Source organism: Austrofundulus limnaeus, unplaced genomic scaffold (genome assembly GCF_001266775.1).
Source record: "Austrofundulus limnaeus strain Quisiro unplaced genomic scaffold, Austrofundulus_limnaeus-1.0 Scaffold0, whole genome shotgun sequence".
NCBI lineage: Eukaryota > Metazoa > Chordata > Actinopteri > Cyprinodontiformes > Rivulidae > Austrofundulus > Austrofundulus limnaeus.
The window spans coordinates 3,998,494-4,020,601 of record NW_013952402.1 but is presented as its reverse complement, the minus strand read 5'-3'; positions in this window follow the sequence as shown (position 1 = coordinate 4,020,601).

Here is a 22,108-nt window from a genome sequence, read left to right as displayed (position 1 = left end):
TATATATATATATATAGGAGGAGATGAAAAAGATGTCCAGCTCAAGTTTAGCCCATTCAAAAGCAACACAAAAGGAGCCAAGCTTCGCAAACTGTTATGACATCCTTCAAATTTATCAATTAATTTATTAATTTTAATACTTTAGATAATTTTGTCCTGATGCATCTCAACAGTCCAGGTACAAAAATCCAACAAAGGTCCTCTGGAAGAGCTCTTTGTTGAAACATTTTGTCGTTACGCTCCTCAGGCTGAAGAAGTCTGAGGAGTCACACAACAATTTTTTTTTATATTGACACAAAGCAAAACTGTATAATTCCTTTATCAATCAAGCTCCTGTCTGTCAGTCAGTCAGCATCAAGACCCAGCACCGGCTGTTAGCACTGCCCACCATYTGATGTTTTGGCTCTGCCCACACGACTCCCTGTGAGGGTATCGCATCACCCCATGCAGCAAAAATAACAGAATAAGAAAAGATGTGCTCCCTCTGTGTCTCGCTGTCCCCTTTCCGTCTCCGTCTCTGGAAGGGTGAACGGCAGAGGACAGCAGGCGGCTTGACAAAATGTGCTGTGTCTGCATTCAGCTCCGCCGATGATTTCTCCTGATATTATTATTTACTACCGGGTGTTACGATGGCAGGCCTCCTTACAGCTCTGTGCAGTCTAATAAACAACAGATTGGGTCGCCTTAATCATGACGCACACACAGAACACACGAGTCAGACCGAGGGACAGGGAAACTATTTTTATGCAACAAGTTCAGCCTCATTCATATCGAGAAGGTAACCTAACTACTGAGCGTTTGTCTCCTCAAGTCGATAGAAATGCATACCGGTTGTGTCGAAGCAGAGCTCTGATTGCAGATGTAGTAAAAATATACAGATTGGAAGTGAACCGTACGCTCACAGCAGAGACAGAAACAGGAGAAAGAGAAATTTGAGCCTGACCTGTTGGCTGAAAATGATTTCTCTGCCCACTTTCCTGCTGAAGATTTGTTTTAAAGGGGCAATATTATGTGTTTCTCAGGCATACATTTAAAAACTATACCATAATAAAGTATCTATGTCACCTTTAGTTGTTATTAAAATGCTGTTTTTATGTTTAAATAGAAARTAAACTTATCTTCTCATCACTTCCTCTTCTAAACGCCTTGAAATTGGCCTCTGTCTCTTTAAAAACCACCTTCCGCTTCTGTCCCGCCCATTTCGGTACCGGGGGGTGGGGGGATGCAGTTTACTTGGCATCTGAAAATACATTTCCTCAAAGATATTTTGAATCTGAAAAGAGCTTCACTGAGTGAGAAGTAGTGTTAAAAGCAGCAGGCAGTTTAAGTTTCACTTTCACTTTGCACTGTTACTGCCGAGAGCCTGCAGGAGTCATGGGCGGGCTGTGCTCCGTGATGAGAAAGTTCGGCTTAAAGACACGTCCCAGGGGCGTTTCTGGTCCCAAAAGGCGTTTCTGGTCCCCACCTGTCGTTTTGCTCCTCAGCATGGCTGCCTAAAAACACTGCAGGATTTCTCAAACATGCATGAATGAGTCAAAGCAAGGCTTTGGGCATGTTTTTATGAGAGTATAACATTATAACATGATATAAACTCAAAAAAGTTGATTTTACATGAAATTGCCCCTTTAAGATGTAGTGGTAAGAAAGAAAAAAAAACAAGAAAGAAAAGAAAGGCAGGTTGTTGCATTAGATTTGGTGTCAGGGGAGAGGTCTGAAGTTAACAAAGTACAGAAACTACATGAAAGAAAAATGAAAAAACAACCTTAAATGTCACTAAGGTCGGATTCTTTTATGTACAGAAGATAACAGCATCTATTCTTTATTACCCTCGCCATCCCCTTCTGGGGACTTTTTCATCTCATTCTTGGCTGTCACCAAAGAAAATTGGACCAGCAGATGTGTCCTCTACTCTTCTACATTCATCCTACCCCCTCCATCCTTCATCAGATCTGCAGTGAGAATACATATTTTTCACCAGTCTGAAGAAAGCAAATCTTTATTATTATTATTTAGAGAAGAGTGTCTGTTTTGTTTAGCTAATTTAGAGGAGTGGCATTAACGCTGCAGYATTCCGCAGAGCTCATTTATATTTATTTACATAGAATGTCAGCGCAGCGCCTCTGATTACCTCAGGTTTCCACTAATAGGCATATCAACTTCAAATGACCAATCTGCCTTTTTTTATTTTACAAACTGAGCGGCAACGGAAACAATAACAGCCCTGTCTTAAATCATCAGCGTTAGAAAGGCTAATGTTGTTTGAATATTGCCTTTGTTCTGCTAGTTTTCAGACTCTGAAGCAGAAATATGCAGGATGAACCTAAAAGAAAAAAGAAAAAAAGTTAATTTTTTAGGACTGTTTTGACTCATTTGACATTTGGAGCAGCTCATTGCTGTCATGTGTTGAAGCTGAGATTGTGTCAATCTTATCTAAAAAGGATTGTCTTTTCGGTTTGGTCTTGCTCCACAGATCCTTTCGTGTACATCTCTCTAATCTACAGAATGTGCTAATTGGAGAACACAAGTATTGATCTCTGCTTCAATAAGGCTTGATTTGCCACGCTTAAGGAATAAAGAGCCTCCCCCCTCAAAAAAATAAATCACACGAAACCAGAAACAGAAAATAATTTCTGCCCGCAAAAATGACCCTCCTCAATTTAACAGCACAAACGGTAAAATCAGATATGTGATTCTGTTCTCTTTGGCCTGTTGTAAGCTGAGCCAACAGACAATCAATAAATTACATACAGAAGACAGGATTCGAAGGAGGATTGAGACATCTAGTGGGCACACATGGCAAAGATCTGACATTATAGGGTCATTATTGTGTTCAAAAATCAAAACTATAATCATTGTACAGGTAAATGTTCACATAATGTCCTAAATGTGTGTTACTGTAGCCCTTTACAGTAATAGTAACAAACATGCTGATGTTTGCTGAAGCTGAACCATAGCTTATTAAAAATATAATATGCTGCAGCCATCAGTTCTTTTTTTCTAATTTCCAATTTTGCCCATTTTGTTTGGTTATTTTGTTTTTATACACAGTTTGGATGGACAGAAGCTACTGAGTTATTAGAAAATGCAACACYCCAACAGGGCTTTGCAGAAAGAAAACTTGCAAATGGAAAATGCCACTCACCTTTCTTCTTAAACAACCAGAAAGACAGTGGGAATATGGATATGATAATGAATGCATAAAAGCCTCCACTGCCCTCCTCGCTGCTGCTCAGGTGAAACAGGGACTGGAAAGCCCTCATATTCGGAACAAGATGGGCACAGACACACTTCCAGTTGTGTTCCATGCAGCAGCAGTGTTCTACACCTCCTCCTTCTCCTCCTATATGCTCGTTTACACCATGTTTTATGCACACATGTACCTGAACAAACACATGTGGTCATGCCTCGACTGCTTTGATAAGCTGCGCTCTGTTTTTTCTTCATGATGCTTTGGACGAAGTAAACATAAAAAAGGCCACGTACCGAGCRGGCCTAAACAAGCCTTTCTAAAATCATTCATCGTGTCTCGCATGTGCAACAGTGTGTCTGGCGCGTTGTTGCGTTACGGCCTGAGACAACACACAATACATCAAGATACGCCAGGAACAGACTCGTGCAACCCAGCTTGTAAACACTGAGTGCGACTATAGGAACTGGAGACACAGCTGTCAAAAAACAAAAATCAGTCCTGTAAGCAGGGCTGGAAATGAGCGATGTATTATTTATGTCTTGAATCAAATGCAGAATGAGTGAACTTTGAATTTCACACTGGCAGTGAGCAGGTGCTGCATGGATATGAACCTAGTGGGAGGGAAGAAAGGGAATGAGAAAGGAGGTTGTGAATGTGTGTGTGTGTTGGGGGGTGCACACGACCAACAAAGTGTACGAGAGGAAAGAGAATTACAAAATAACACAGTAGTGAGTCTGACAAGTAGAATGAAAAAAAAAAAAACAGAGGAACAAGGGCTGTGTAGAGGAATCACATCACAGAAATGTAAATGAAAAGTCTCACACCAGGATGTTCAATTCAACGCATGCAACTTTAATCAGCCTCCAGTAGAGGTCAGTGTAGTTTCAATTTACTTGTGTCTGTGCACCCCCCTCCCTCCCCCAAAGGGTCGCTCATTGACACAGAGAGATGCACGTTTGAGCTTTATTTCACGAGTCTTTCAAATGTGATTTACATATTAACTAACTTGATGAAAGAAGTTCTGCAATATCTGTAGCACTCTCTCATCAGCCGAGGCTGTAACTGAGCGGAGTGCCTCTCAGACAAGAATCTATCAGCTTAGTTACAGAAAAAAACTCCAAAAAACAGAGCTTAATCACTGACAAGCAACAAAGCAAATAAGCCAAAATGAACACATTTAGTTAGGAGCAAAAAATAGGCTCCTAATTACAACATGAGTAATATCTAACTGTCACCCTATTTATAAGAGACCCACAGTCAACTAAATTCCACATTAGTTTTACCCACCTAAAAATATTCCCTTATTAGCCCATGTGGTGGTATCTAAGAGAATGGCTCGATGTACAACAGGGCAGTTTCAAACACGTGGATGTGACGCGGCACTGACTCAGCAGCTAATCAGGCACAAAATGATCCAACCTGTGCAAAGGACAAACGAGCCTGTGCTGCTAAACCTCGCAAAGACACAAAAGGTTAAACAGGGAACACAGATTAAGAAAAAAAAAGAAATCTTTAATCCTCACTTATCTTAAGTCAATGTGTGAAATGAGTTCAGCCGATATGAGACAGGTTACAGGTAGGATGCTGTGATTGTCCCAGACAGCTAGACTCGGTCAAATGCTCCGTTGTGTTAAAMCTGTCAGCTGTCACCAAACACAGCAGAAACAGACGGACAGGAAGGAGGAGAGGGACGAAGGCCGTCRTCATGGACACAACAGGAGGCACTGGTTCTCCAGGTTTGAGTGCAACATTTTCCCCCCCCCCCCCTTTTAGCACAACTCCATGTACTGATGACAACAACGCAGTCAAAGCTTCAATTATGTGTATTTTAATGTGAATTTGATAATATCGATGGAGCATTAATATAAYGTCTAGAACAACACAAACTGAAGTGCACACTGCCATCAGACTCAGTCAGCTTTCAGCGCTCCCATCCACCTGATATTACACCGAGGACGTGGCAAAGCCCATTACTGTGGCTGAGCAGGCTGTGCCGCTTATTAGTATTCTGCAGACACACGCGCAAACACAAGCACACACAAGTGAGATTGTTTCCTAAAGAGCTGCCTCGCGTCAGATAATTACTAAAAGTGTTTTAATGCCAGTTTTTCCCACATTTAAAGTGCTATTAGAAATCCAACAATTTGTTGAATGTAATAGCTGGCTGAATTAGTCCAGGCTCATATGGATCTGGACCAGTCACTGTTCTCTCACTTTCTACTTATTGTCATTTTTTTGGTGCAGTTTTATGACCCGTTGTTTATACAGAAATTTACTTTATATTGCGTACTTCAATACTAAAAGGGGTGGTGGTAGTGGTGGTGGTGGTGGTGTGTGTGTGTGTGTGTGTGTGTGTGTGGTGGGGGGCGGGTATGATGTATTCTCCAGGGGCATAGTTCCAAAATAAATTTGACTTTGCAGTTGTTCTGAGGTCCAGGCTGGTCCACAGAGGTGATCAGGTCTTTAGCTGTCCTGAGGTCTAGACTGGTTCAAGTTTTAAGTTTCATCTAAAAACACATTCAAACTCACTGACTGCTAAAACTGCTTGAGTTGACATTTTTTGCATAAAATGAAGGTTTTAATTCTATGTAATATTTTGAAACAGCTTTAATTTTGTTTTGCTTTTATGGTCTCTTGTGTTTATCATTATCTTTTTACSTACCACTGCAACTTAGTGCTTCTAAGCAACATTTTTATGACCACCTGATTAAACTACACGAGTGTGGCTAAAAAGAATACTCTAACAACCATGCTAGTCAGCTAAAAGCAAAACTAATATTGTTTGTTTTGATGATGGCTTTGTTCATTTGTGAACACTAACATTTTTAAWAAGATGAAAATCTGCAGATGAAGTTAGCTGTGCAGCTATTTTTTAAACACACTGGTCATACATTTTTGTAAGAAGTGTTTTAACACTATGGAGAAGCTGATAAATCCAAACATTCTTTTCATCACAACGTATGAATTGAAAATTGCACTCAGATTGGCTTCATTTCCCATGTTTTTTAGGTTCATTTAGCCTGGTAGTTGCAGTGTTATAATTTGAAGTACAAACTGTTCTGTCTCTCCACAGATGAATGAGAAATTTACTTCTTCTCTGCAACTTTGTTGGATTTAAACACCTTTTCAGTGGAAACAGTAGYCACGTATGCAGCACACGCTCTGCACAGAAAACTGTTAAAGCACCACCGCTTTCTGAAAAGGCTTGTTGAAAAAAAAAAACGAACACACAGTGAGCGAGCGTGTCTTTGTGATTTTTTTCTCTTTTTTGTAAATCTACTGCTGACAGAATACAGATGCACGCTCACACCTGATGAAATTGCTTTTACGTGTTGTGTGCTCCTTTCTCACAAARGCAGGCAGGGGCACGGGTCATGACGTGTTACAGAGTGGAGTGGGCCTTACAGCTATAAATAACCCTGAGAGGAATCAGATTTGGAGAACCGGAGGTGGGAACTGATGAGATCACACATACCCGTACGTATGTGYGCGTCTGTGTGTGTACGTGCACACCAAAGGCTCGGATCCAAGGAAATGGAGGTGGAATCAAAGTGACATCATGCAGACGAGCAGACAGACGAGCAGACAAAACAGTGGGAAATTGAGCGGGAACAGGCCGAGCACGCCGGCGCCGCTGAGTGAAGGGTGTGAATTGACGCCGAGGCGTTGAGGAGGAAGTGGGGAGGAGCTTGTTGTGACAATCAGGTGGAAGATGGCAACTAGCAGGGGGGGTTGAAAAAGAAATGAGAACAAAATGAAGCGGAGCTGTAATGATACAAGTCTTCAGGTTGTATATAACCTTGTGGAAATATGAAGTCTTTAATGCGCATTTAATATTTATGGCAGCCTTTTCAAGGACACCATTGTATTAATAACAAATGAACTCAGCTTCAACAGATCATTTATGGATTATATAGTTTGTTTTACTTATGAATAAGATTTAAACAGTCGTCTTTAACCAAGGACAGGGAGATTTGTCTGCAGAGGACAAACAGATGCATGACTTACCTTTCATGTAACTTCATTGAAATCATTGCTGTGTTTTGCTACATTTACATCATTTTAAGTTGCACACAATGTGCACAACTTGTTTATTTAATTCATTTTGTGCATTCTAAATGAGWCCTAAAACCCAAGGCCTGGGAAAAGGCTTCAAAAATACTTATTCATCTCAAACATCTTGTTTGCATTACGGCAACTTTGTCAACTTAAAATAATTTAAAGGAGACATGTCATGCTTTTAATTTATTCTTTTTCATATTTAAATAATTTAGTTAGGGTCTATATAAAATAGAACTGCAATTCTTTGTCGTAATTCCTCCTTATTGTAACTCCACAAGCCACTCTTTCACCATTTTTCTTTCTCAGATCAACTCGTTTTGAGGCTGTGTTTTTAAATCCAAACAAGGCAAAATCCAAACAAGGCAATTCACACCCCGCCTCCCTCCAGCTTCCATAGGGTTCCATTCTAGTTTGACACAGAGGGTTATGACTATATAGCAGTGCAGAAACGTTTTATTTACACGTTAATTAAAAGATGTCAACATAGGAAGACTTGTCCACCCAGCCTTATGTTGGAGCCACAGTCTGACCCACAGCCAGAGGAGAATGAAGACCACCACTAGCTGGTAAGTCCAGACCTTATTTATCACTTGTGTCATAAATTCTCTGATGCAATATTTCAGAAAACATCAATGAAAACTGAACCGGGTTTGAAAAATATGACCCAAACAGAATAGAAAGATATCTACGCAGCACTGGGAGAGACTAAATTCAAATTTTCTGCACTCCTAGAGACTCCAAGCACACGACAAAATGCAATTTAATGGCTAAAAAAGTAGATTTTGCTTATATGTCTCCTTTAATTCCAATAAATTATAACTATTACAAAGTCATAGGTGTTTTGGCCCAACTCTAAATATGACCATTGTGAGATTTTACAAGGTGTGTTCACAGTAACAAACACAGTGTAGTGAATATCTGCTACTACCACACAAAGCCTATCTCCTTCAAGAACATAAATGTGACTTTATCTGGGTGAACTATATAATAAGAAAAAAAATTAAAAAGTTTTCTTGAAATCCCATTTCCTTTTATCTGCTGGGAACTCTGTACCCTGCGATGTTCCTCTGACTTTACAACATAAARCTCACAGCTGTGACGCAGCAATCTGAAAGCGCACACAGAAATGCTTGARCTGCACACTGACAGACATCAAACCGATGCAGAGAGAGAGAAAAATGACAGACAAGCCCTGCTTGAGAAAATGACAAGCAAGTCAGACTTTTACAGTGTTAGAGAGAAGATGACATCAGTCTTTGTCAGACTGACTCAGTGGTGATGTRGTCTTTCTGCAAGGCAAGGCCTAGTTATTGCTCTGCTTATTTATTGAATGGGTGTATGGATTGTAACTTTGTTTTCTACCTAATGCAGCACAGACTYTGGAGTTGTCAGCTCTGTTACACCCTTTCTGGGAGGAGTTTGGATGTCGGCTTTTATCAAAGTATTCTGGTTTCCTTCCACAGAACAACAACATGTATGATGGGTTAACTGGCAACCCTTCATTCCCCCTGGATTCTTTTTCTCACTTCATGTCTTACTTCCCTCTCTTATCATCACAGTTTTAACATTTTATCTTCCTTCTTTTATTTTCCCACCTCCAGACTCCTCCACTCCTCTCTGAAGTTCAGAGGTCAGCTGCACAGTTTCTCAAGGTTGTCCATGTTTAAGGTCTGCCCTCCTCACGTCGGAGTGGCCAAGTGGAATGGACAGCCAAGTCCCAGCGGGGACCCAACAGATTTTAAGTGCCTCTGATCACCGGACCCCCTCCGGAGGATAACACTGATGTGGACCCGTCGTTTGTGCCCTTCCTCTGCAGTTCRTTATAAAGTATGTTCAGGAGAGCGACTGGGTTGTAATGAGCTTTTTTTTCAATGGAAAAATTTATGCAATAAACTGACTCATAAATGATACCGWTGAATATATATTAGATTTCAAAGGTGGTCAATAGCTGAACAAATTTAATTACATTTTATATTTGCCAAAATGTAGCTTTCATAATGATTTCCAGGAGGGGCTAAATTTTCTTTGCTATTATATCAGAAGTTTCAGCTGTTTCATCCAGGAAATCAGGTTATTTTCAAGATAAACCTAACAAAAATGTCAAGCAATGTAAAATAGGCAGACTTAATCTCAGACAGTGAAACGAATATCGGAGACTGATAAAGAATAACAAAACAGTTCACAGTTTTAAAAATCTAGCTTGAATCAGATCAGAGAAATAGATAAGAGATCGTGTCCTTTATCCTTGTAGAACTAAGGAGAGGAAAAGAGAAAAGTCAGGGATGATACAATTTAAACAAGTGATGAAGAGGATGCCAAAGTGACTTATGAAGGTTTGTCTTAGTTCAAAAGCAACTTTTTTTTTACACAAGATGAGCAAAACCTCAGATATGAGTTAGTACTAATTAGAAACTTATTATTTGCTGAAAACTGTTCTAAGTGTCAGGATGCTGATGCGGCTGTCATCACACTTATCTGTATGTTAAAACACTGTTAAACGCAGAGCATAAAATAATGAAAGGTAGCAGGAGAAGAGAAATTAATCAAATTATATTGTATATTGTTTATTGAAACAAAATGACCATGTTTGACAGAAACAAATCTTAAATAATTTTCAAATGTAGTGTTTTTATTTGATCTGATCTGGGTTGTAATAAAAGTCAAATGAGGGATAAATTAAGCAAAAACACTTGTTCTTGTTGGAATTTATTTTCATGGAAGAGTCTTCCTTCCTTCCTTCCTTCCTTCCTTCCTTCCTTCCTTCCTTCCTTCCTTCCTTCCTTCCTTACCAGTCTGGAGATTCAGTCTGATCTTTTGTCTTTGGTGACATCAACAGGTTAATGAGGTTAAAGAACCAGCTAAAACACTTAAAACAGGAGAAGTTTCTACTTTTAGAGGGAGATCTGGACTTTTAATTTGTGCAGCAAGATACTGGAGATTGTCAATCAGTCTTGAGTATATAGTGTATGCAATMTGTTGGGCTTCAGTGTGCCGTGGGAGTATTAATCAAACAACAATCAATCATGGGGAATCCATCACCTTCATGACTCAGAGAAGAGACAGCAGGACTCATCCTTCAACACACTCATTCAGCTCTGCTGTCATAAAAAACACTTTAGAAAATCATTCCTGTGTTTTACAGTCCCACTGGACCTCTGCTTCTCTCTTTCAGCTGACGAATGACTACATCTTTGGAATATGCATTTAAACTGTTTTGCTTTGTCTTCTTTTCTTACCGCGTGTTCATTTTTGTGCTGCCTTGGTTACATCCATCTAGATATTACTCCTTTTATACAAATATCCAATAATCTAATCGAACTGCAGCTGCAGGATCTTTAGCTTAAATAAAACCCCTCTAAATGCCGACACTGATGCTATTTTTAGCACAGTGAGCAAAACACAAGTTCATTTGCAAGTAAAGTCAAGAAAGGAAACGGTGTGTGATTAAAATGTTGCAGCATGACGATATTTAAACAATCATATTTCTTTGCACATATGCAATAAAGTCTTTGTCGTGTGTTAGTAGCACTTTTACAGTTGAGTGCTTTATCTAGAAAGTGGAGTAAGGCTGCAAAGTGTCGCAGACATCAGGCAGGAACTGTAAGAATTAAATGTGCATGTGTGAAGTCAGTGGCAGGAAAGTAACAGAAAGTAACCTTTAGTTAGCTTACATTCATTCACTGACAACTATAGTTAGCTGCAAATTTATCCACCTGCCAGGGGAAGTTGTCAATGGAGTGTGGAAGCAACACGTCCCTTGAGTTAGTTAGGCCCATAATGATGGAGGGCCTGGCTGGAAAGAGATGATTAGAAAATTAATTATTTATCAAAATACGACTAAAATTTTCTCCTGAAAACTGAAAAATTGGGGGGAGGAAAGTCATTAAGGTTTAAATTAAATGTTCTGAACTTCAATTCTGGGAGATACGTCTTTATGGTAGGTTTATATGAATTTCTCTGTAACAATGCCCAGAAAGCACATTAGGTTCACATTTATAGCAGAACTGGTGAGCTTACTGTAGGCAGCACTTTTATTAGGTTATTATGATTTYCTTTCATTTAGCTTTAAACAGTGTGTTTAGAAAGACTAAAATATAGGTTGCACTTTACAATAAGACTCCCATTATAGATGGCTTATAAATAGTTTTTAGATAGGTTATTAATTCATCTGTAARCACTTTTTAAATCATTAATAAGTGTTTATTGTGCATTAGTTGAGGATGAGAAAGAGATAAAAGGGTCTGGTTTCTTGCCAAATATTGAACCAAATCTGTTCAGGTACATGTTATATCTAAAGGTGCTGTATTAAAATTTTCAGACCAGGTTACAACATTTTAACTGTGATGCATCGGAAACACGTATTTTACATATAATATTTTACTGTATTACTGATATATTACTGTTTACTATTATAACGTGTAAAACAGTAGGTACACTATTTATTAATGACTAACAAATGTGCATAAATGTCATAAGGGAGCCTTATAAATAGTATAATGTTTTACACTTTACAATAAGGCTCCCCTTGATAGTTGTGGMTATRTATAATGCAGTACAATATAATGCATGTAMGTGTTTACAGAWGAATTAATAACCTGTTTATAAAMTATTTATAAACCATCTAWAAGGGGAGCCTTATTGTAAAGTGGTACCCAAAATCCTTTGGTTGATGATATGAAATCTTTTATTATAAAAGGCTGGGAATGGTGAAGATGTTTTTTCAGCACCATGGACAGCGACAAACWGTCTGAATCAGGAAGAATCATTATTTTTGCTTTACCTTTTTTATACACAAGAATACAAAAATGAAATAAATTCTACGTATTGTTGTAAAAACAGCCCAAAGGTSAGTTTTCTCATTGCTCATTCAAACGTGTCACAAGACCAAAAAGGACTAAACGGAGCTGTGATCACACTCTTCAGTTTCACAGCTCCCTTTGAAAATTTAATCACGCAGCACATTAAGTCCTGACTGCTTGCTGTGACAGAGCCCCGCTGTGAGGTTTTAAAGATATACAGAAAAACGCATCCAGTGTTTATTCAGGTATTTGAAGTATTTCTGCTTAAAAACAGTGAGTTTTTAATAAAATTACAATTTGAGACTGTGAGAGCACATCTGGAAAACACTGGTCCTTCCATAGTCCCACATCCTTCTTAAATAATGGTAAGTAAATAAATAAATAAAAGCTCTGAGTGAGGTTATGTCATCCGTGGGACATCGAGCCAAGCCGTGAACTGCACATGCTCCCAAATTAAAGAACCAAAGTCTCATTTTCATGTTCTTTTTATTAAAATCATCTTGGYAAAAGAAGATCAATAATGCAAAAATGTTCCCCTCTCAGCTTCTATTCTTTTCTGCACTTCTCGTTTGATTCATCTTCCTCTTCTCCACACTTTTACCCCCTTCACCCCGACACACAAACAGAAACAYACACACACTCCAGCTGCTACTAATAGGGGTTTATTTTTAGCACACGTGAGGAGCGCGTATACACATGATGGATGATGTTTCACGCATCTCTCGTACGGGGAATAAGGCAGGAAGGGATGGATGAAGACGAAGGGAGAGAAGGTTGAAGGCAGTTCAAGGAGCCAGCTTATGAGAGAYGACACGCGCTGAGAGCGATTTCGCGACACCGTAACAGAGGTGTGGAGCAAGAAAGGAAGCAGGGCAGACACGAGGGAGCGAGAGGGGTCACASCTCCCACCTGAAATCCCCGCCGGCGAAGCGAGCTGACCTGCGAGCAGCTGAAGATCAACAGGCGTCTTCGTGCCAGATGATGGTGCCTCTCCTCAAACAGATGAGGAAYGACAGCTAGAGCTTAACGCACCACGTCCTCCAATTAAAGCGCAGTTCGGACCGGGCTGAAGCTGAAACTCATCACATTGCACAGCTAGTTTCTAGCTTTTACCTCTGCAACTCCAGAAAGAAGGCTGGAGAGCTTCTTTTGGGAGTCAGACCTGTTAGCAGGTATAAATCACCTGGTAGTTACACACAATACAACCCAGTGAGAAAGTACCAGGTACTTATTGGGAACTCATTTTGTTTGTAAACCCAGCAAGTACAAGGTACACACCTGATACATATCAGATACTTCCCAATTATGTACCATGTAAGTTTAAGACAAGTAGTCAGTATGTACCAGGTACATATTCTATAACTACAAGGTTGAAGGAATTATTTGGGTTTATGTACATTGATTGTAATTACACCACACATAGTCTAATTTGTTTTATGATAGAAGTGTAATGACTGATAAATGTGATTTATAATTAATTTGATGATTCTATATTAATAGGTACATGTCTGGTAACAAATACAACACATATTTGTACTTTTAAAAGCATTAGGAGAGATTTTTAATAGTTTTTGGGCATGGCTTTGACCAAAATGGTAGGGACCCCCTCCCGGCTGATGACGTAATTGATACAGGCGGAGTCATGCCCTGAAGCTGATGATAAAACTCTTGGGATTTCCTGGTTCGGCCTGATTTCCTGGTGATGCATTTAACCGGTTTTCAGCAGGAGCTCTCGGTTCCATGTGGTCTACTTTCAAACTCACATTACATTTGCACATTCTCGTATGATTTTGCACGCATCCTGGTAATGAATGCACATTAACATCTATTTCTTTCAAGGTAACAAGTCACTACAAAAAAAAATTGGTTCTTGTAAGTATTAGGTCTTTACTATGTAAGTACCCAGTATGTACCATGTAGGTAGCAGGTAAGTGCTCTTCAAGCACTAAGTGACAAATCACTTCCAAACTCAGCCTAGTCTTCGTAGATAGCAGGTATACCAGATAAGTACCATCTATTTACTATACAGACACCCCTGTATGGAAGGTACCTGTATATATCAGGTACAACTTACCCTGTATATATCAGGTATATATCAGGTAAGTACCAGACACTTACCAGGTATCTACTATATAGATACCACTTTTAGATACCATCAGTAACGTACCATACAAACCCAGTGTCTACTAGATATTTATCCAGTAAATACCAGGTAAGTCCCAGGAACAATTGAGTTAKGTATCAAATGTGTACTAGATATGTATGTACCAGGTAGGTAGCAGGTACAGTATGTGCTCTAACATATCACTTCAAAACTCAGCCCAGTCCCTGTAGATAGCAGGTACACACAGGGGTGCACTATTGAAGTATCAGGTTCATACCAGATAAGTATCGAACACTTACCAGGTACTTACTATACAGACCCCACTGTATGGAAGGTACCAGTATATATCAGGTACTTGCCAGGTAAATAGCAGAGACCTACTATACATACAGTATACCACTGTATGGTACTTGTATAAATCAGGGACTTACCATGTATAAATCAGATATACAGTATATCAGGTAAGTACCAGACATTTACCATGTACCTACTATATAGATATCACTGTATGGTAGGTACATGTATGTCAGTTACATACCAGCTAATGACCAGCTTCCTACCAGGTATCTACTAAATAAGTGCCCAKTACATACCAGGTAAATCCCAGAAACAGTTGAGTTAAGTATCACATGTGTACCAGATAAATACCCAGTACATGCCAGTGAAATACCTTGTAAATACTTGGTGCTTTGTACCAGTTTTTAAGTATCTTTATGATGTACAGTATACTAGTCATTGTGTCTTTAAAGAGCAGAAACTGTAGATCCCACAATAATATAGCTAGTTAAATACCTGACAGGCAAAGTGAGAGGAAGCAATGACTGTCAGCTTGAGACAGAGAAAAATGAACAGAACGGAGCAGATTAGGGCTAAAAACTGTGTGAACGATGCCAGAGAAAACAATGGCTAAGAAAGCAAGGAACAGATACTCAGTGGGATTATTCAGCATACACAAAGAGCACAAATAACTACAAACCAACTGTCTCCTTTCCTTTAATAACTTGATCTGGAGTGCCACTGTTTGAGCACAAAAAATGGCAGCACGTGCAAAACAGAGCTGCTATTTTTACATCCAAATCTTCCAAAGGGGAACTTTTTCCCTGCACCTGCGTTGACCTTTCACGAGGGTTTTATTTTTAGGGCCACATCTCTTATCTTGATTCTGCAAATCAGGAGGGTTTCTAACGACAGACATGAACAGCGGAGCGCCGGCAAGAGGATTCAAGTGAGAATCTTCACATCTGGTGACATAACAAGTGTTTTTAAATGTGTGCGAGCACTCACATGTGATAAAATGTGGTATTTTTATCAGCCGCCTCCGAAAKCAAAAGGYGGAGCGATAATGTTTTTCTCCTTGTCTGCGTGTTTGTTTTTTGTACCATTGTAAAACATTTCTCAGGAAGCAGTTAAAATATTTGCATGAAATTCTTACAAGGTAATAACATTTACAACCAACTAACCTTTGGAGTCACTTCCATCCAAGATGGCAACCACAGGTAAGCAATTTTAGCAAACTGAAAAATGGTTCTAACTGCCAGTTTTGCATTGTTTCACAAATTCAAATGACAAAACAACGTTTCCTGCAAGTCATTTTCAAATGAAGTAGAACCAAATTTTTTAAATGGATAGGAAAACGTCTCTCCGTTTTCCCTGTAAGTTAGCAAACATGGAGCTGCAGTGYTGCGTCCTGCTGGGATTTCAGATTGACTGTTAGGCACTGATATGAGACAACATGCAGCACAGCTAGGCTCACGGTCTTCTCCCCTCCCCRCCAAGATGGAACACACAAACAGGCGATGTTAGTCTGGAATGAGTTATCCACATGGTAATGAACAAGTCTTTTCACACTGAGAGGGCCGTTACCACGCACTGCGGTATGACTTATAACTTTGTGTAAATGCAAATACATCAGGGCAGATGGAAGCACACTAACCCCCCCTGCAAGCACGAGTCCAAATTTGAACCACAGGCAGCCTGTGTTTTAGTTATTAAGTTAAAAATGGATGCTCTGTGTCAATTTCTGTCAAAAAGGGAAGTGATGTCAGGAATGAGACAGAGATTAAATAAGTATAAACTTTAATGAGTTCACAGAAATACAGAATAATTTGTGTTTGGTTGATTATGTCTTTGTTGTTACAAYGCTTCTTGGCAATAAATCTTATAGCAGTGATTGGCTGATTGGCAGCACCTGGGGTACCAGAAGCTCAACACAAATGTCAATAGCAGCAGCAAAATTAGCTGTTTGACAGAGAAGATTTGGTAATTTTTTCAACCCATCTCACAAATGCATGTTCCTTACAAATGTTGCACCATTTAGAAAGGAAATTAACAGRCTTTCCAACAGTATATGATTTATTGCTAAACACTAATTTCTTTACATTTTGTGCAAAGTTTATATTATGTGGAAATTAAAGGCCTAGCAGTCCTTAAAGAAAATTCCATCTAGTTTTAGACTAAGAACATTATATTATGTTGGGAAACGACTGCATTGTAGCCATTTTGGTCAAMCCTARAAGATACTSTWATACTCAATTTCACACAATATTGGACAACGTCACACTGAGAATGCYACGACTTTTAGCTCAACAATTGTTAGTCTATTCTGGATTTGTTTGAAGGCATCACTGGTTTCAGATATTTTTAATGGAGCCTTTTTTCAGCTTTGGCAGTTGTTAGTTTAATATTTGTTGTTCTTTTGTGTTTTGATTTTACTAGTTTTATTATTTACTGTGTGCTTTGCTGTTTTGTAGCACTTTGAGATTTTCGCTGATGAAAAGTGTGTCACAAATTAAAATTTATTATAACAACAACAACAACAACAACAACAACAACAACAACAACAACAACAACAACAACAATAATAATAAATTTTCGCTCAAAATCTGTAGGAGTTAGAGACATTTTTGTTTGGTTAATGTTGATTAGCTTTATAGCATTTTGAATCAGGTTACTTCTAACTTGTCAGATCAGCTTTAATTATATAACTAGTTTATTAAAATATGTCAAGTCRTTTATGACTCATACTRTGAACAGACRAACACACAGGCAAAAAACACTTTCACCCACATACTGTATTTCCTATTGGCCATAAATTAACATAAATATACAGTACAGACCTCCTCATCTTGGGTAAACAGAAGCTGATAAAATGCCGACAATCAAATGCAAAWTTTCAATAAAGTTAGTCTGCAAATGACTATACTAAGCTCAAAAAACACACAAACCATACACACACACCAAAAATTATACATCCRCAAAAATAAAGAAAATAAAAAGCACCATCTGATACACGCAGAGCTCTTCATCTCTATGGTAAGGCTGCAGCTCAGRCTGAACATATTTTATTCATAAACGAAAGGTTGATAACAAAATCTTTTTGGTCATGGCCACCAGTGACTTTCCAAAAAATTCAGCTTCAAGGTATGAAGCCAAGAAAACAGAATCTGTGTTTCTTTACACCTGAGTCGATGTGTTCATTTACTATTAATGGTTCAGAATGTGACCAACATGAACMACTAAATCTGCATTATTAATCAGGAAGTAATATAGTCCTAATGGGCATTACAGAATGATTAGTCTCTGCTTTCATTAACAAAAAAAGTCAATAATACAAACAAATAATTTTTTAACTCTAAAAGATGAAGTGAATATCACTATTTATTTTATGAAAACTTCCATGTCTTGTTGAAAAATTTATGTTTATGAAGTTTTGGTGAAAGATTCGGTTTAAATAAACCTTGCGATCACTGGAACATGAACTGGAGATTCTTTAGAAAACAGTCTTCATGTTGATRGTGAAAAGGAAATTCAATGCAGTGAATTCAGTTCTGTTCAGGTCAATTAGTTGTTAACAATCTTAAAATGCTAATTACACAAAACTGCTTCGCTTAGATAAGAACAAAGCYAAAAGAGCTCATCAATGGGCTCACAAAACCAAAAGCTAAAAAAAGGGAGGGGACGACACAGACTAGAGTTGTGTTTGCAGCACATTTGAGCCAATTCAGACCTTTAATACAGACATATAACCCGTAGGTGGACAGACAAAATCATCAGTAATCAACATATCCCTAATTGGGCTAAACAGAGCTTGTCTCACTTATAGCGACACAAGCTGTGCTCCAGGACAGAAGAGGAGAAAACTCATAAACATACAGTATACACACCGGCCTTGTTTCCCAGACGGAGGCTAATAAAACCAACTAATTAGTGGGCAAAGTGGGATGAAACAAAGGCAGGTGATTACGTTTGACTGTCATCAGTAATGCAAATACACACATCATTGAGTAGGCACAGTAAGATTCCTAACCTAAGGTCTGTGGTGGGAAAGACATGGGTTAGTAAAACCTAATTAAAGACACAATTATAAAGATAAAGACACTGTGCAACATCAGTCAGGGTCTAAATAAAGACGTTAAAAAAGGTGAGATTTTAGCACATTCCTTTAACTTTTTATGTAAAAGAAGCTTAAAAGAAACCCACTTCTGACCAGAGCGTTTCAAAAGGTCACGTGTCATTTTCTACATACTTTAAATTCCTGTTAGTTTCATTCACAGCTCAACTGCAGCGTTTATTCTGTCTCTCCATGTCTGACTTAAATGGCAAGTCCCTAAGCACCTTGGCACAGCCAAAAATGCCACAGTGCTCAAATACCAAACTCTGAATGGCCTTGATGAAATCCCTATGCAGCACAGCCATTATACAGTTCAGCACTCTCCGGCTCCCACCKCACTGAACCAGACGTCTCTCTCTTTTTCCTCTTCGTTTCCCATTGGAACAGACACGCAGGAGCCAGTAGTCATGGAAACTCCATTCTGGGTAAACTTAAGGATGCGCACACACACAGTGTTTTTCATAAATACTTCATGGTTGGCAGCAAATGGGCTTTGTGGTGGTAGCGAGTTAGCTGTTCAAATAGTGAGTTTTACACGAATAATGTGAGTGTTCTGTATCTTTTTTTTTCTTTTTTGCATTTTTTAAATATGTGTGTGGCAGCCTGAGAAAAAATATGAACAAAACACCCAACAGATGTCAGGCTTCATTACTGCCATTATTCCACCCGGTTATGCATCCTAATGGGTAAACAAACGGTAAATTAACATCTTTAAAGCTAATTGATGATTAATTTATTTTTAACGGMAATATTTGGGGTTAATATTGAAACAGTTTGAAATTGGATTGTTCATTTTTTGACACTTGTTTAAACATGTCAGTGTATTGTTTTTTTTCCTTCTAATGTAAAAAGAAATGTTTTTAAAAGAAAACCCTGGTAATCTGCACTTAATTTTATGCACAATTGTTGCATTCAAAAAGTGTGATTGAACCAGCACAAAACTTCAAAATGGTTTTCATACTTTTTCCTTGGTGTTCTTTATTTATTTATTTATTTATTTGGTTTCAGCCTCTGAAACTTTTTTGTGCCATATTTGATTTGTTTTAGCTTTGCTGTACCTTTGTTTTGGTTTGTGTTTAATAAAAAATAGTGATCACGCCACCTGCCTGCCTTCTTCCTCGCTTTCCCACAAGCATTTGGGTCTTTTGCTGGCATTTCCATGATTACAGCTGAAGACATGCAGCGCAAAAACAAATTTTCTTAAACCAAAAACGTGTATACACTAATTACTTGAGAATTCGATCAATTTACGATGGCAAGGTGATTCAGCAGTTAGAGTTGTTGTTCACACGTTGCTGAAGCTTTTTTTCTGTGGGGAGTTTACAGTTCTCCCTGTGCATGCACAGGTTTTCTCTGGGCACCCAGATTCTTTTCCTACGAACCAAAATTCATGTTTAGTCATTTGAAAATTCCAAATTGTCACGAAGTGAGAGCATGAAGGGTTGTTTCTCTCTGTGTCTCTGATGGACTGCTCTTTCGCCCAAAAATTTGCTGGAGAAAAGCACCAGCTCACTGCAACCCTAAAAAGCAGGCATGGAAAATAGATTTAGCATGAAAAGTAATGACGTTTGTGCTTAGTAGATTATTTCTTTGTAACAATGCTTTTTATATCATTGCAAAAACTGTTAAATTCCCTTATAAATGGTGCCACGTTTGTAAGGAACATGCATTTGTGGGCTGAGTGGCAGAGCTGAGTATGTGAATTGCAAACAAGAAAAGTTTACTAAATCTTTGCCATTGCCAAACAGCTTATTTTGTGGTTGCTATTGAGCCACCATCAGGTGCTGCCAATCAGTTACAAATGGTAAATAATATATTAAACTCGAATTTCCTTACTTTTTGTGCAAAGTTTAGATGAATAATGTGTCGTACGTAAATATCGTCTCTTGTAGAATGTGTCCTGAGCAAACTTGATTTGTTTTTGTCAAATTTGTTAAAAGAAACCTTTTAAAAAAGCTCAACATAACCGCAAAACCCTGAAAGTCCGCAAAACAGGAATAGGAGAATTTTCTGGATGTAAAAAAAATGGGGATGTTGGAAGATGACAAGAGTTGTCCTACAATTTAGAATTGGTCAAAGTGTTATTTTATGTTTAATATGTGTTCATTTTTTCATGTAGACTTATAAATTGCTTCTTTTAAGCAGATGAAAAACACCAACAGCTCTCAAATAGGAACGTATTGCTTTCTTTGATGTAGTAATTAGTCACTCATTAGTCACTCACTTGATGAAATAATAAATAATATATTTGAATCACGGGGGGGAATAAGCGCCTTGTCAGAACAAAAAATAAAACGTTTGATTTCCAAGAGTGTCTTGGCATCATCATCTTTTTCTAACAGATCGACATATGTGTTAATATGTGACTCCTCTTTACAAATACCCAACTGCTGCTTTCAGAGCACAAACAGAATGCTCTGCAGATGTCAGAGTCTGAAGAGACAACGAGGAGAAAAGCCGAGGTGGAGACGAGAGTCACATTTTGTCAAATTAGTATTCAGACACAGCTCTATTGACAAGGTCATCAAAACACAGATTTACCTCTATCCTCAAGATTAGCAGCTGGGATTTAACACAAACATCCTACTCTGTTGTGTTTTCTTTAAGGCACAGTGGGCTTCAGCTTGTTATCACTTACAGAGAGAAAAAAACGGCAGAATGAGAGTAGAATTTAACTGTCAATAAAGGCTGTTTTCTGGCAAAGGATGATTTATTTAGCCAAACTAATCTTTGTAGGACAAACAGCATGTGGGCGTTAAAGACATAAAGTCCTCTGAGAAGCACRTCGAGGCAACATCTAATCGGTTTCCCTCTCCTGAACTCTTAAAATCCCGTTGAACAGATTAGCGTTATAAAGTTGTTTTATTTTTATGTTTTTTTTTTTTCATTAGTGGCACAGAGAACAGAGAGAAAGGCGAGGGGGATGAGTGAGTTAAAGTCATCCTGAGAGCCGGTTGAAAAGGCTTAACGTTTCTTCCTCCCACTGAGACTTTCTCAGAGGTGGACTGCCGTTTCCAGAGCGAAGACGTGGCGAGAGAAGTGGACAGGGCTGAGGAAGGAGAGAGGGAGTCCAAAGGCAAGTCGAAAGCCTGGGTGGGATGGGGGGGGGGGGGGGGTGTCCATTGAAGTTCAACAGATTTCTGACTCTCGCTGTGCATACAGAGGGTCGATTCAATTATTATGCATAAGAGATCAACCAAGTGCAACGATCGTACTGTAAGCTCAAACGAACACACGTCACGTAGCCAGTAACAACTTCCATCTTCAGGCGGTTTTGCTTTCAAAGCTTTAGAGTTTGACAGCCTGGAGATGAAAAATCACGYACACTTTGAAACTGTTCGCGTGCTTTCAATTTATTCAGATACAAAAAGCAACTTCTAGGCTGAAACTGAGCAACTGACACAAGATTTCTGGGATCCAAACGCCTCCGATAACTTTTTTTTTTTTTTTTTTTTTGGTAACTGTCCTTGCCACTTGACTTTTGCAATTCCTTAAAAGAAGCACCTGCAGACCTCAGCGTGTGGAAGTTATTTGTGTGTGTGTGTGTGTGTGTGTGTGTGTGT